Here is a 12476-nt window from a genome sequence, read left to right on the forward strand (position 1 = left end):
GCATCTCTAGATATGTGATATAAAGCTCAAACACTATATACAGAAGAAACATTAAAATACATTAACTCCAGACAAAAATGGGTTGAAAAAAGTTGATATACTTATCATATAAATATTAAATATTATACAAGGATCAAATATTATATAAAGATTTAATAATAAAATATATCAACTCCAGAAAATAATTATTGGGGAAGGTCTATGTACATAGTAAATAAATATTAAATATTAGTACATTAAATAAACATATTAAATAAATATTAAACATTAGTACATTAAATAAAAATATCACATAAATATTAAATATCAGTATGTTAAATAAAAAACATTAAATAAAGCTCAAATACTAGATACAGCTAAACCATTTAAATATATTAACTCCGAGGAGAAATTAGTGGAAAAAAGTTTACGTACTTATTCTATGAATACTAAATATTATACAAAGCTAAAATATTCTATAAAGCTAAGCTATTTAAATATAGTAACTCCAAGCGGACATCAGTAGAAAAAAGATGATATAATATTGCAGGTTTCTGTAGAAGTATGGAAAGATTAAATACGATAAACACATCAAGTATTAAAATACATTAACTGCAGACAAAAACTGGAAAAAAGTTAATATACTCGTTATAGAAATATTCAATATTATACAAAGCTCAAACATTATATACAGGTCACATATTAAAATATATGAACTCCAGACTAAAACTGGGGGGAAAAAAGTTTACATACTTATAATATAAACAGTAAATCTTATACAGAGCTCAGCCATTACAACCCATGAAGTGCGGGCTCCTCCTGTGCTGCAGCTTTTCTTCTCAGGATGCAGTCGAAGTTGCCCTGGGTGCTCATGGCGTAGAACACGTTCGCCTTGGGTGGGATCGCCAGCTCCGCAAGAGAGGGAGCAGAGCGAGCGTTAATGGGCGCCCCACTCAGCGTTGGGGGTTTATTCTCACCGGCAGCTGGGACAACGTGGCGATGGCGTTTCTGACGTCGCTTCGCATGTTACTCTTGCCGGCAAAATGCAGCAGAGCTCTTCAAGCAGCAGCAGCAGCAGAGTTCTGCTTCCCCACCTTTGTCCTCGGAGATGATCTGGACCAGCTCGTAATCCTCAGCCGAGCCAGACTGCAGGTTGTGCTTCTCCACGGCTCGCTGGGTGACAGCAGGAGCCTTCTCTTGGTTACTCAGCTGCAAAGAGGGAGTTGCAAGGAGTCGCTTGGTAACCAAGTCGCAGATTCTGCCAGACGCTAAAACACGCTCTTTGCGACACCTGGGGGTGGAGTTAGTTCAAGACAACAGACACTGCTCTAGAAATGCAGCAGGAAATCACAGCCTCTGCTCTCCTGAGCAACCACTCGGAGAGGTGAGACCTTGTTCTCAGCAGCCATCGAATCCGCAGCAAGAGCTGCCCCAGCTGCTGTTTGCAGACATCCATTAATCCACAGTCTCCCCTGCTAAACACTTTCTGCGATGTCCTGCAAAGATTCTGGGCCTTGGAGCTGGGTTTGCTGGGGAAGGGGCACCTTGTGTCACAGCTCACACACCCCAGTGCTGAGCTGGACACACAACAGCCGGCGCTGGCAGAAGAGCAGGGGCAGCAAAGCCGGCACTTGCTCAGAGTGCTTCCCTTGGCATTGTTGATCAAATACAAGCTTCAATTTCAAGGCCAGAAACCTTGAGAGATGCTCTTTGCAAACCTCTCATTCATCCCCTGCTCCACATGTTTTGATTTGTAACATCGGTCACGTTCCCTGTCAAGGAGGTCTGATCAGGGAATAGGTGTTTCCGAAACTAAAAGCACCATTCAAGTCACCTGGGGTGAAAACACCACCCACAATAACAGCGCTTTGCTGTTCCCACCACTCACCAGGATGCTCCTGTAGATGTTGCCGCTTCTGTCCTCTTCTACGCTGGTGCGGATGATGCAGCTCTCTCCGCTCTGCTGGTTGTAGACTGGCAGGACTGGCGGCACTTCTTTTGATGGAACGGGAGTCACGGGGCCGGGGCACTTCTTGGAGCACTTGTCATCAGATGGCAGCAAGGGGGGAGACAAGATCAAACACATTCATTACCATTTAATTTCAAAGATCCAAAAGCTAAAGATGACACTCTTCAGCACAACAGCCTTAACAAGGGCTTCGGCAACCCAGTTAAGGCAGCTTAGGTCAAGAGAGCAGAGTCTGCAGGACAAAGCTCCCTGGGAACGGAACCCAGCCCAGCCCAGGCTTGGTCTGGGCAGTTCCTGGCAGGTCAAACCACAGGGCTGGTGAGCTCTGACCTCACCTGCTTCTCACTCGCTCAGCTGCTCTGCCTGCCCCAGAATTAGGCTGGGCTGATGTACATGAGCCCTCCCCCCAAAATCGCCTTTCCCAGAGCTCAGGTCCCTCCATTCCACTGCCAGCAACGCTCCAGTCAAGATCCACAGGCTTGGGCAAGCGCCTGGGGCCGCCGGCAGCGTCAGCAGCCTCGCACAGGCTGTTTGTGCTGAACACAGGGCCCGGGCCCTACCTTGTGCTGAGGCTCCTCAGCAGTGTCGGTGGGAGGGACGATGGTGACGGTGCTGTCCCCAGAGCTCCCACCTGGAGCAGGTTTGGGCTGCGCGTTGACGGGTGTGCTGAGGGCGCTCACCCCCAAGCCCAGGAACGGCCTAGGGGAGAAAAGAAAGCACAACAGAGCTGGGCTGAGCACAGCTGTCACTTGCTTCAACAATCTGACCTGCTGTTGTGTTTTCCTATCTCGAGTGGCCTATTGTTTGTGTGTGTATAGCAAATTAGACTCTATCCTTATTTGCTCTGTTTTGCTGCTGCAAATTTGAATTGAATTTATAATCCAGCACTAAAATTGTTCCTTTGTCTGACACCTTGGAGTTATTTCTGCAGTCTTTAGTCGATAACCCTCATGGCTACTTACACCAATAGAAAGAGACAACAGCAATACGTATTTCTAGCTGGCGGTGTCTCCTCGCAGCACTGCAGTGCTCTGGATCCCCAGCCAGGTTTGTCAGCTGGTGTTTGATTTATTCCAGTTCATATTCACACACCAAACCCCCTCCCCGTTGTACTCACAGGCTGAATCTCTTCACCACGCTCCTCTGAGCTCTGCCCGCTGCGGTGCTCTGGTCAGGAGCTGCTCCTTCAATTTCACGTGACAGACGGAAACTGCAGAACAGGCAATACCGTTAGTTAAATATCTCAAAGTGGCCATATTTGAGAAGCCCTGGGTCACTCCCACGTCCCAGAGGGTTCATCCCCACGAGGAGGAGCGCAGCTCTGTGCGTGTGTATTTCCACTCTCCGGGAGCAGCTCCTGGCAGCGCAGAGCTCAAGGCTGAGAGAACCTGAACCTGCCTGCGGGGGAAGAAAAGCTGCTTCGCCAGCTGGGCTGAGACCCTACCTCTCCTCATCACTTCAATGCCGCTGCCTCCTAAACCACTGCACGAATTTCTCATCTCCTGTCACGCAATAGCTGTTACATGAGGACTGCAACAGCTTAATTTGTGCGATTACTTCAAACTCCTAAGAAAACAAATAATAAAATAGGAATTCTAATTAGAAAAATCAAGCCAGTCTCGTTAATACACTAAACACACGCAGCAACAGATCCAGGACAAACTGCCCTCGGACAGAGGAAACCCCGGCACCTTCGCTCCTACCGATCTCTGACCAACAAGGCTCAGGCTGGAAGGCAACGCTCAGCCTTGATTTCTCGGTCCCAGGTACCCGCTTCGCTCTCTGCACCTTTGACCCACAACTATTTACTGCAGCACAAGGAAGATGGTCACAGACTGCATCTTGTGGCCAGCAAAGGTCTCACGCCAGCAGGTCTGATGCGCTCCCAGCACACAGAACACGCTCGTGTAACGTGTTCCCGTGAACACCAAACGGGGGGAACGTGCCCCAGACGTAACTCCTGCGGCAGCGAGTGCCCTGCGGCTCCTCTTCCCCTGCTGCCCGCATCTAAAAGGAATTTCTCTTCCCGCGCCGCCCCGCACAGCCCGGCAGAGGTTCACAGCGTGCCGGGGACTGTTCCTTCCTCACCCTCTGAGTAACGTGAGCGGCTGTTGGATACGCCCAGCAAAGACAACAGGCCTCGCCAAGAGAACGCTCTAGCAGAGAGCGTCAGGCACTAACGATCACAGAACAGTCACCGTTCCACTTACCCTTCGCCGCTTCTCAAAATTGATCAGGCCGCCCTGTTGGAAGGACAGAGAAGGGATCAGAGGAGAAGAGCACAGGCTCGGCTGGAGTTAATCACAAACAGGATGAACAGGATGAAGTAGCGACACCAAGGGACAGGCCAGAGCTGCCCTGACCAAAGGCCTCTACAAAGACCCGTTTCCAGCTCTAGGATAAGCCACAGCACTCGTGTACCTGAGTCTATTTGTTAAATACATTCCTCTCTTTTTAAGAACTGCACTAGCACCCAGTGGAAGATGCAGGAGCAGACACAGTGTCTGCAAGGGAGGGAGGAGATTTAGGATTCCAAAAATTGCCCCAAATTACCTCGAGATAGTCCTGAAGGGCTGTGTCCAGCATGACGAGGTCAGTGAGGAAGGTACCCAGGTAAGGTACCGTGCCTTGTGTGACTCCCTGCAAACGGTCAGAGCAATGGTGGATTAATTGACTGAGAAGTAATAATTATACTAATTAGAATACTCCTGTGGAAGCAAACCAAATACAACTAGTCTGCTTCACCAAACAGCGCTCTTGTAAATGATGCTTTCACGACATCATCCTTGGTATCTCAGCCAGCGGTTCATGTCTGCACAGAGCGGTATATAAGCCAAAGTGCTCATTCGTAACTCCTCTGCGTCAAATCTCGCTGTGCGGCACCTCTCGCCCCAGCAGAAAAGCCGGGATTTACAGACCCGTCTTCCCCAAAGCACCGCATACGGGAGCTCATTGGTTAGGAACAGGGTTGAGCTCGGCTTTGGGTGAGATCACAACCTGGCAACTCAAGCTCATTCCCACCTTCAGCAGCAGCTCCCTGCTCGTCGCAAAGTTGTCACAGTCGGAGAAGATTTCGCAAAGCTCTTCGAACATCAGCATTGTGTCCCTGTACAGGAAAAGATTAAATGATTTAAGTTGTTTGTAAGCACTCTGAATCAGATCAGGGGACAATTTTTTTCTCAAGAATCGTTAACAGTTGGGCACAGAAAAGATAAAAGCACCAAAACACATCCAGTGACACACTGCACAGCCTTACTTTGGAACGCAGGCCCAGGTCTTCTTCAGGCGATAAACCGAGGTGGACTGCAAGGCGGAAACGATGGCCTTCAGAGACGAAAAGTTGTTCAGGATCCTACATTGCTGTGAAAGGAGCGGTTAGAAACACAGGAGCGTTAAACGTCAGCATCACCAATAGTCAGTGCTCTTCTGTCTGCCCCGTGTCCTGCTTGCTGCACATTCTCCCTGCTGAGCGGGCAGCTCTACAAATACTGAGCATCAAAAATATCACTCCCCGCTACAACCCCCCTGTCCCCTCCCAGCTCCACGGCACCCGCACAAGGAACGTTAAACAGTCGCGAATAAACGCTTTACAAGTCCGATACGGATCCACTTCTCCAAGATCTTCGCTCTTGGCTGTGTCTTTAATTCTTTGCTCTCCAGGATGGTGCTGAGCACGCAGTTGGTGACGGCGTTGAACTGCGAGATGGTGGCTCTGATGCTCTGTGCCAGCTGTTTGTTCTCTTTCTTGTCCCTTCGGGACCAGATGCAGCCCAGGCAGTGGTGGGGCACAACGTTCTGGAAGAGTGTCTAGAGGGAAACAGAGGTGTCCAACTCAGCCTGGAGCGCTACTGCCCACAGCAAGAAATGCACGGTTACAGTACAAACTGCAGCTGAATCCAGTATGGTATTAAAAGGGAAATATTGGTTTTCTCTCCAGTTTAAAATATACACTTTGGTATAACTCTTTAGGCCTGACGCCCTAAAAGAACTGTCAGCTAAACTGTCCTGGAAAAATAAAAGACACCTTTCTATCACTTACATTACCAGGGGGAAAGATTTCTATATCATGATACTTTTGAAAGAGATTGATACAAATAAGCCAAATCGGAGCACTACAGTTACAAAGTACTTCTACATCTTCAGGTGAGGTAGCCTAAGATACAGTCAAAATACGCTATTTCTGAGGGGTCAAATGCTAAACTTTGCAAAAGAGGCCACACAGTCTACATCCACACTGTATAACAAAAAGACAAACACCTTCAGAAGAACTGAAGGAAAAGCCCAATCAATGAAGCAAGTCTGGATAACCAAGCAGAGCTGCGCTCTGTGTCCCAGCAACAGAGCGGTTCTGGAACAACAGACTTACACCGATATAAGTTAAAAAACAAACAAACAAACAATGAGAAGCCCAGAACTCTTTCCCCGAGCATTTCAAGTAATACCTATGATCTACATACCGCATCCATGTATGTCAGCTGTTCTGCCACCAGGTCTTCTTGGAACAGCGAGAATTCTTCTGGGCCGCTGATCTCCAGTTCCTCTTCCTCGTCCGGGTGGCAGGGAGAAAGGCTGTGGAACGCGTCTGGCCAGCGGGGAAAACACGAGTCAGTGAATTGATACAGAAAACAAGTAATCAAAGCAGATATTTGGAAAATCACTACACAGAAGAACAGAACATGCAAAGGGACCTGCCTGGGGTAACGGCCTCACCGTGCTGCATATTTTAGGGAGATAGAGAAGGTCCAGAAGATTAAATGGGCAAAGAGAAGGTAGAAGAAAAAGAAATAGGGAGAACTGAGCTGTTCAGGGTCTCTTAGCTGAGAAGTGCCTTAACCCATTCACTAACCATTCTTTGGAAAGAACAAACCCGCCAACCCCCCCACAACAACTCCTTATTAACACTGCAGAACTTTGATAATCTGCTTGTCAGCATTTATGCATTCTATACTCTGAAAAACAGCTGAACTGCAAAGAGACAAGACTGCAATTATACCCCCAAAATATTACGCTGAGAATGCTCTTCTGTCCACGTTTCAAGGGAAGAGGAGGAGAAGGGAGAGAGACCAGTTGGAAAGTTAAAACATGCTTTGCTAGTACTACTGATGAGGAGAGAAAGTAATGCAAAATATACGAAACCAATCGTGGCTCCAGCAGCTTCAGGACAGGCCCCCGGACGCCCTGGGCTGGACTCGGCACTAAACCAGAGCTGGATTCAGGGCTGCAGGGCTGTACAGAACTGATCAGCAGCCTTGGCTGCCGCAGCACTAAGTCTAAACCTGGGCCTTTTCTGCACACCAGTCCTACCGTTATGCGCTCCAGAGCCAACGGGGTCTGAAAAACACGCAGGTAACGTGAGAAAAATGCATGTAGTAGAACTCAGTCTGCCTACTAAGGCTGGAAGTTGATTCCAGTACTCATTCACATACCACGTGAGCTCTTACGACTTTTCGGCTCACGGCACAGGAAGCTTTGTGCCCTGGATAAGGGGATGTGTCAGGCTTGATGCTGGGAGAACACACAGACAGCAGAGAAAGGTACTTTACCATCATTCTCCCATTCTTCTTTCTGGAACTGCTCCAGGAGGTTCTGCGCCCTCTTCTCCGGGTCAGAGCCGGGCATGTTCTTCTTCAGATAACTCAGCACCTTCTGCAGACACACGTACTCGGGCGGCTCTCGGAAATCGTCGGCACATTGGTCGAGCCAGGCTTGTAAAATCGATGCCATCGCACTGTGAGCAAATTCAGAGAGAACACATGGGTTGTATGCAGCAGGTACTGATGCAATCGCATGGATCTGTACCTAATATAACAACAGGAACACTGAGACATTCATCCCCCACGTGAGGGCAGTATGGACACTTCTGTGAGCACAGAAGTTAATTTGTTCTTTTTAGGCAAGAAATATTATTAAGATAATACTTCATAGGAAACTAAAGGCTGCTTCTTCAATTACACCTTGAGAAACCAGCGCAGTCATTCATATTTTCTCTGCGTTGTATTATTGGATGTGTTATGAGACAGCTGATACTTGGCCTTTACACAAGCTCCTTGAAGCAAACAGGGCTGCGAATTGTCAAATGAAACAACAGCTCTGCTGCCCACGTCCCGCTCCAGCACCGAACCCTGACTGGGGCTCGCTGGGCGCTGCAAAACCAAACTTACGTCCTGAGCACTGTGCTGGATCCGGGGGAATTCTGGGTTCCATGTTCTTCAGAGCCCGAGATCTCCAGGTTTCCGTATCTGAAAAAATGAGATGGCTGTTTAGAGGAACCTCTACTGAGCAACCCAAATAGCGTAATCCATATACAATTGGCATAAACATATAGATATTGGCATATTCATATACAATTGGCATGAAGACAAGGGCTTCATGCTGGACAATTCCACCGTGGCTGGGGAAGCTGCGGCAGAGATGAAGGGTTTGCACATATCCCCCGTGCACTGGTCTTTTTTTAAGGGACAAGCTGTATTGGTTTTCTTGTGTCGGTCCCAGTTTGGTTCCTTAGCGGTCAGACCACGCACGCTTTCCCCACCTGGCGCTTAAGCTTTAATGAGATTTGGGATGTGGGCAACGTGCATTTACACATGGTGTGTTTACGCTGAAATCCTGAATTTTGCAGGATTCTTTTCTGTCAACATCCCCCTGTCGTGTATAATAAATGACGGCTGAGTTTCCATTCTGTCCCGGCTCTCACCTGTCCAGGAGCAGTTCCAGGACTGTGCTGGTGGAAGCAAAGGCCCTGTACGTGGAGAGGAAGATGCTGATGTATGTGAAGTCATTATCGGCAAAGGCCGTCGGAAGCGTCTCCACCAGCTTTTCCAAAGTTCCAGCTTTCAGGGCCCTGCTGTTGCACGTCTCGTCCGGGCTGACAGTGTGTCCTGCAGGGAACTGGTCCCCTTCAGCCTACAAAGCGGAAACAAAGACAAAGCACAAAACTCAGACAGAAGCCAGAGCCCCGACAGAGCTTGCACAACGAAACACAGATTCCATTCCACCTTTTCACAGGAATAGTCCATCTCTTGTTACTAAACAATTTTGTCGGTTTGGGCTCTCCAAACACCAAATGCTGTATCAAATACTGGAGGACAATCAAGACATTTCTTATTGAAACAGGCAAGTGTTTCCAGTGCTTAAGCTGTAATCTCCTGGTTGCCTTTGAAACTGACCATTCTCTTATAACAGGGCCAACCATTCAAAAACCCCAGATGCTTTCTTAGCATCCAGAAGTTTAAGAAAGGTTTCTCAGACTTCTTGCAGCATGAAAGATCTAAGTTCCTTCACTTACTCCAACCTCTACAAGAAGATACTAAGCAAGATTTCAAGCTTCTCAGTACTTAAAGGAATTGGTAATAAAGCCCCACTCACTCAAAATGAACAAAAACAGTTGTATTCCTTTCAACACCGGTTCTATGAAATTTTCAGTTAGAGCTGCATTTCTCTCAGACACATCCACTACCAGCCAACGCTTTTCAGTTCACTCTACAAATGCAGCATCACTAAGAACTCTTCCCATCAGCTGGAAAATGTACAGGAGGTCAAAAATACTTTCTGCTGTTTCTCCCGGTAAAAACAGGAGGCAGAGATGGGAAATCTGCCACTCAAAGTCTCTATACTACCAACCTGGACACCACACCAAAGCAAGTTCTTATATTATTGCCTTGGATCCTGAAGAAAATGTAGAAACATCGCAACATAACATGAAAGTTCTACCCACCTCCTGACCCTCTGGCTCAAACTGCCACAGCTGCACCGATTGCAATGAAGTGAGGACACTTTGATCAGCTGGGGGCTTGGCCACCATGCCAGCTTTACTCACCCCGAGCCATCTTGCTCCTTCGCTGTCAGTCTGCTGGATCTGCGCTCTTCTCAGGCTGTCGCAGTCAACAGCTCCTTCTTGTGCGTCTTCAGCTCCATCCTCAGTTGTGCTCTGCCAGGAAAAGGGCCAAGAGAAACAAGTCAGAGAGAAAGGAACATGGTCCCTGCACAAGCGCAGGCTGCAGACACCAGCATGCCAGCACCAGGATCTCACAACACCTCAACAACGCTCACTTCAGTTGCCACTTTTTAGCTGCCTTCAGTTACCTGGCCCTTTTTGGGCTTTTAACTGAAAGCAGAGAGGAGCTGAGTGCACAACTTACTGCACAAGTCAATGAAAGAGGTAAGAATTAAACCAGAGAGTCCAGATCTCCTGAACCCCACCACTAACAGCCGCTGTATTAACATGCTGATACATGTTGAGGAGCAAAGCACTAGAGAATTGAAAATAGATGTAACAATTAACTTCAGAAATACATATACTGGTCCCCCTGCAACCACATAATGCTTTTTCTTCATACATACCACTTGAATAATTAAAGTTTCAGGGCTTTACTGACTACTGTAGCCTTAAGCACAGCAACAACTCAATTAGAAAGCATTTGAGTGCAGTGCAACCAAATCCTGGTTTGGGGAAGCTGGGGTTTGGGGTTTTTTTGGGGGTTGCTTTTCTGGGTTTTTTTTACCTCTTTTAACTCTAAAATATCCCTAAGTCATATAGAACTGTCTGTGCACCAGTGACTTGCCTCTTGAACGCTCTGTGGAACCTCCACATCTTCCCCAGGTTGGTTCCTCACATTTTCTTCCAGGCTCTGTGGAGTCTCCACGTCTTCTTCAGTTGGCTCGCTTGGAGTCTCCTCTGTGCACTCTGCAGTCTCTGTGTCTTCCTCTGTTGCCTTGCTTAGACCGTTCTCAATGCGCTCTGGAGTCTCTGCGTCTTTGTCTGATACCTTGCTTGTAGTCTCCACATCTTCCTCTCTTGTCTCGCTTAGAGTCTGCTCAATGCGCTCTGGAGTCTCCTCAACGCGCTCTGGAGTCTCCTCAGTACACTCTGGGCTCTCCACTTCTTCCTTGGTTGGCTTGGTCAGAGTCTCCTCAAGGCTGTGCAGAGACTCCACATCTTCCTCGTCTCTCTTCTGCCTGGGTGTCCTCCTCCTTGGTCTTCTCCAGCATCTCCAAAGAGACAGGTTCCGAAAGGGGAAGTTCCGAGCCTGTTAGAAAAACAACGGAAAAACAGTTTTGAATTGCAGATAGCAACACATTTACTTTTAATGTCCTTGCAAAAGTACCGGGACAAGATCACATGAACCCTGAAATTCAGACACTATTACAATGCAAAAAATAGATAGGATCATAGAAACATTTTGGTTGGAAGAGACCATCGAGTGCAACCGTCAACCCACCCCTGGCACTGCCCCATGTCCCTCAGGACCTCATCTACGTGCCTTTTAAACCCCTCCAGGGATGGTGACTCCACCGCTGCCATGGGCAGCCTGTTCCAATGTCTAATAACCCTTTCACAGAATCACAGAATCCCAGAATGTCAGGGCTTGGAAGGGACCTGGAAAGCTCATCCAGGAGCAGGAACACCCAGCTGAGGTTCCACAGGAAGGTGTCCAGGCGGGTTTGAATGTCTGCAGAGAAGGAGACTCCACAACCCCCATGGGCAGCCTGGGCCAGGCTCTGCCACCCTCACCATGAAGAAGTTTCTTGTCAAATTTAAGAGAGACGGATGGATTCAGCAGGCACTGATGAACACGGACTTTCAGGCACTCTGTCTCCACTCACACCGGGTCCAGCCTGCAGATATCCTAGATGTTGACAGTTGTGCCACCACACGTGACTGTGCAAAACTCCCAAACAGCTATGGGAAAGACACGCGCACTCACACAAGTGCACAAGCATTTGCCCTCAGCTGTATATCCGGGCCAAGCTTGTGAAGAGATGCAGGACTGGGGCTGCAGAATTTGGGGGGCAGGTTTTGGCGCTGTAGGGTTCTGGGGTCCAGGGTTTGGGGCTGCAGTTGGCGGGTGGAGGATTAGTGAATGCAGAGTTTGGGGGGCAGGATTTGGAGTACAGGGGTTTGGAGGTGCTGGGTTTGGGCACAGTTTAAGATGCAGGTTTTGGGGGAGAATGGTCTGGGGTGCTGGGTTTTTGGGGATGCAGGATTTGAGGGTGCAGGGTTTGGGGGGTTTGGGACATGGGGCTGGAGGAATTGGGGGTGCAGGATTTGGGGGTGCAGGATTTTGGAGTGCAGGGTTTGGGGGGTCAGGGTTTAGGGTAGCAGAATCTTAGGGTGCAGGGGCTTATGGTGAAGGGTTTGGTAGGGCAGGATTTGGGGGTGCAGGGTTCGGGGCAGCAGGATCTGGGGTTGCAGGGTTTGGGAGTGCATTGTTTCTGGGGTGCAGGATTTGTGGGTGCAGGGTGTTGGGGAACAGGATCATGGGATGCAGGATTTGAGGGTGTACAGTGTTGCAGCACATGGTTTGTGGGGTAGACTTGGGGTGGCAGTACTTGGGGGTGAAGGTTTTGTGGGTTTGGGACTTGGGGGTGCACGGTTTGGACTGTAGAATTGGGGTGTAGGGTTTGGGGGTTCAGGACACGGAGGTGGAGGGTTTGAGCATGCATGGTTTTTGGGTGCAGTGTTTGAGGGGACAGATTTGGGGGTGCAGGGCTTGTGGGGCAGGATTTAGGGTTTAGGGTTGTAGGGTTC

General features: G+C 48.5%; 1 pseudogene; it reads right to left on the reverse strand.

Moving 5' to 3' along the window:
- Positions 1 to 413: 413 nt before the first annotated feature.
- Positions 414 to 12246, reverse strand: LOC136110605 (ral guanine nucleotide dissociation stimulator-like 1; annotated as a pseudogene).
- Between the last annotated feature and the right edge of the window lie 230 nt (positions 12247 to 12476).

Source organism: Patagioenas fasciata, chromosome 20 (assembly GCF_037038585.1).
Source record: "Patagioenas fasciata isolate bPatFas1 chromosome 20, bPatFas1.hap1, whole genome shotgun sequence".
NCBI lineage: Eukaryota > Metazoa > Chordata > Aves > Columbiformes > Columbidae > Patagioenas > Patagioenas fasciata.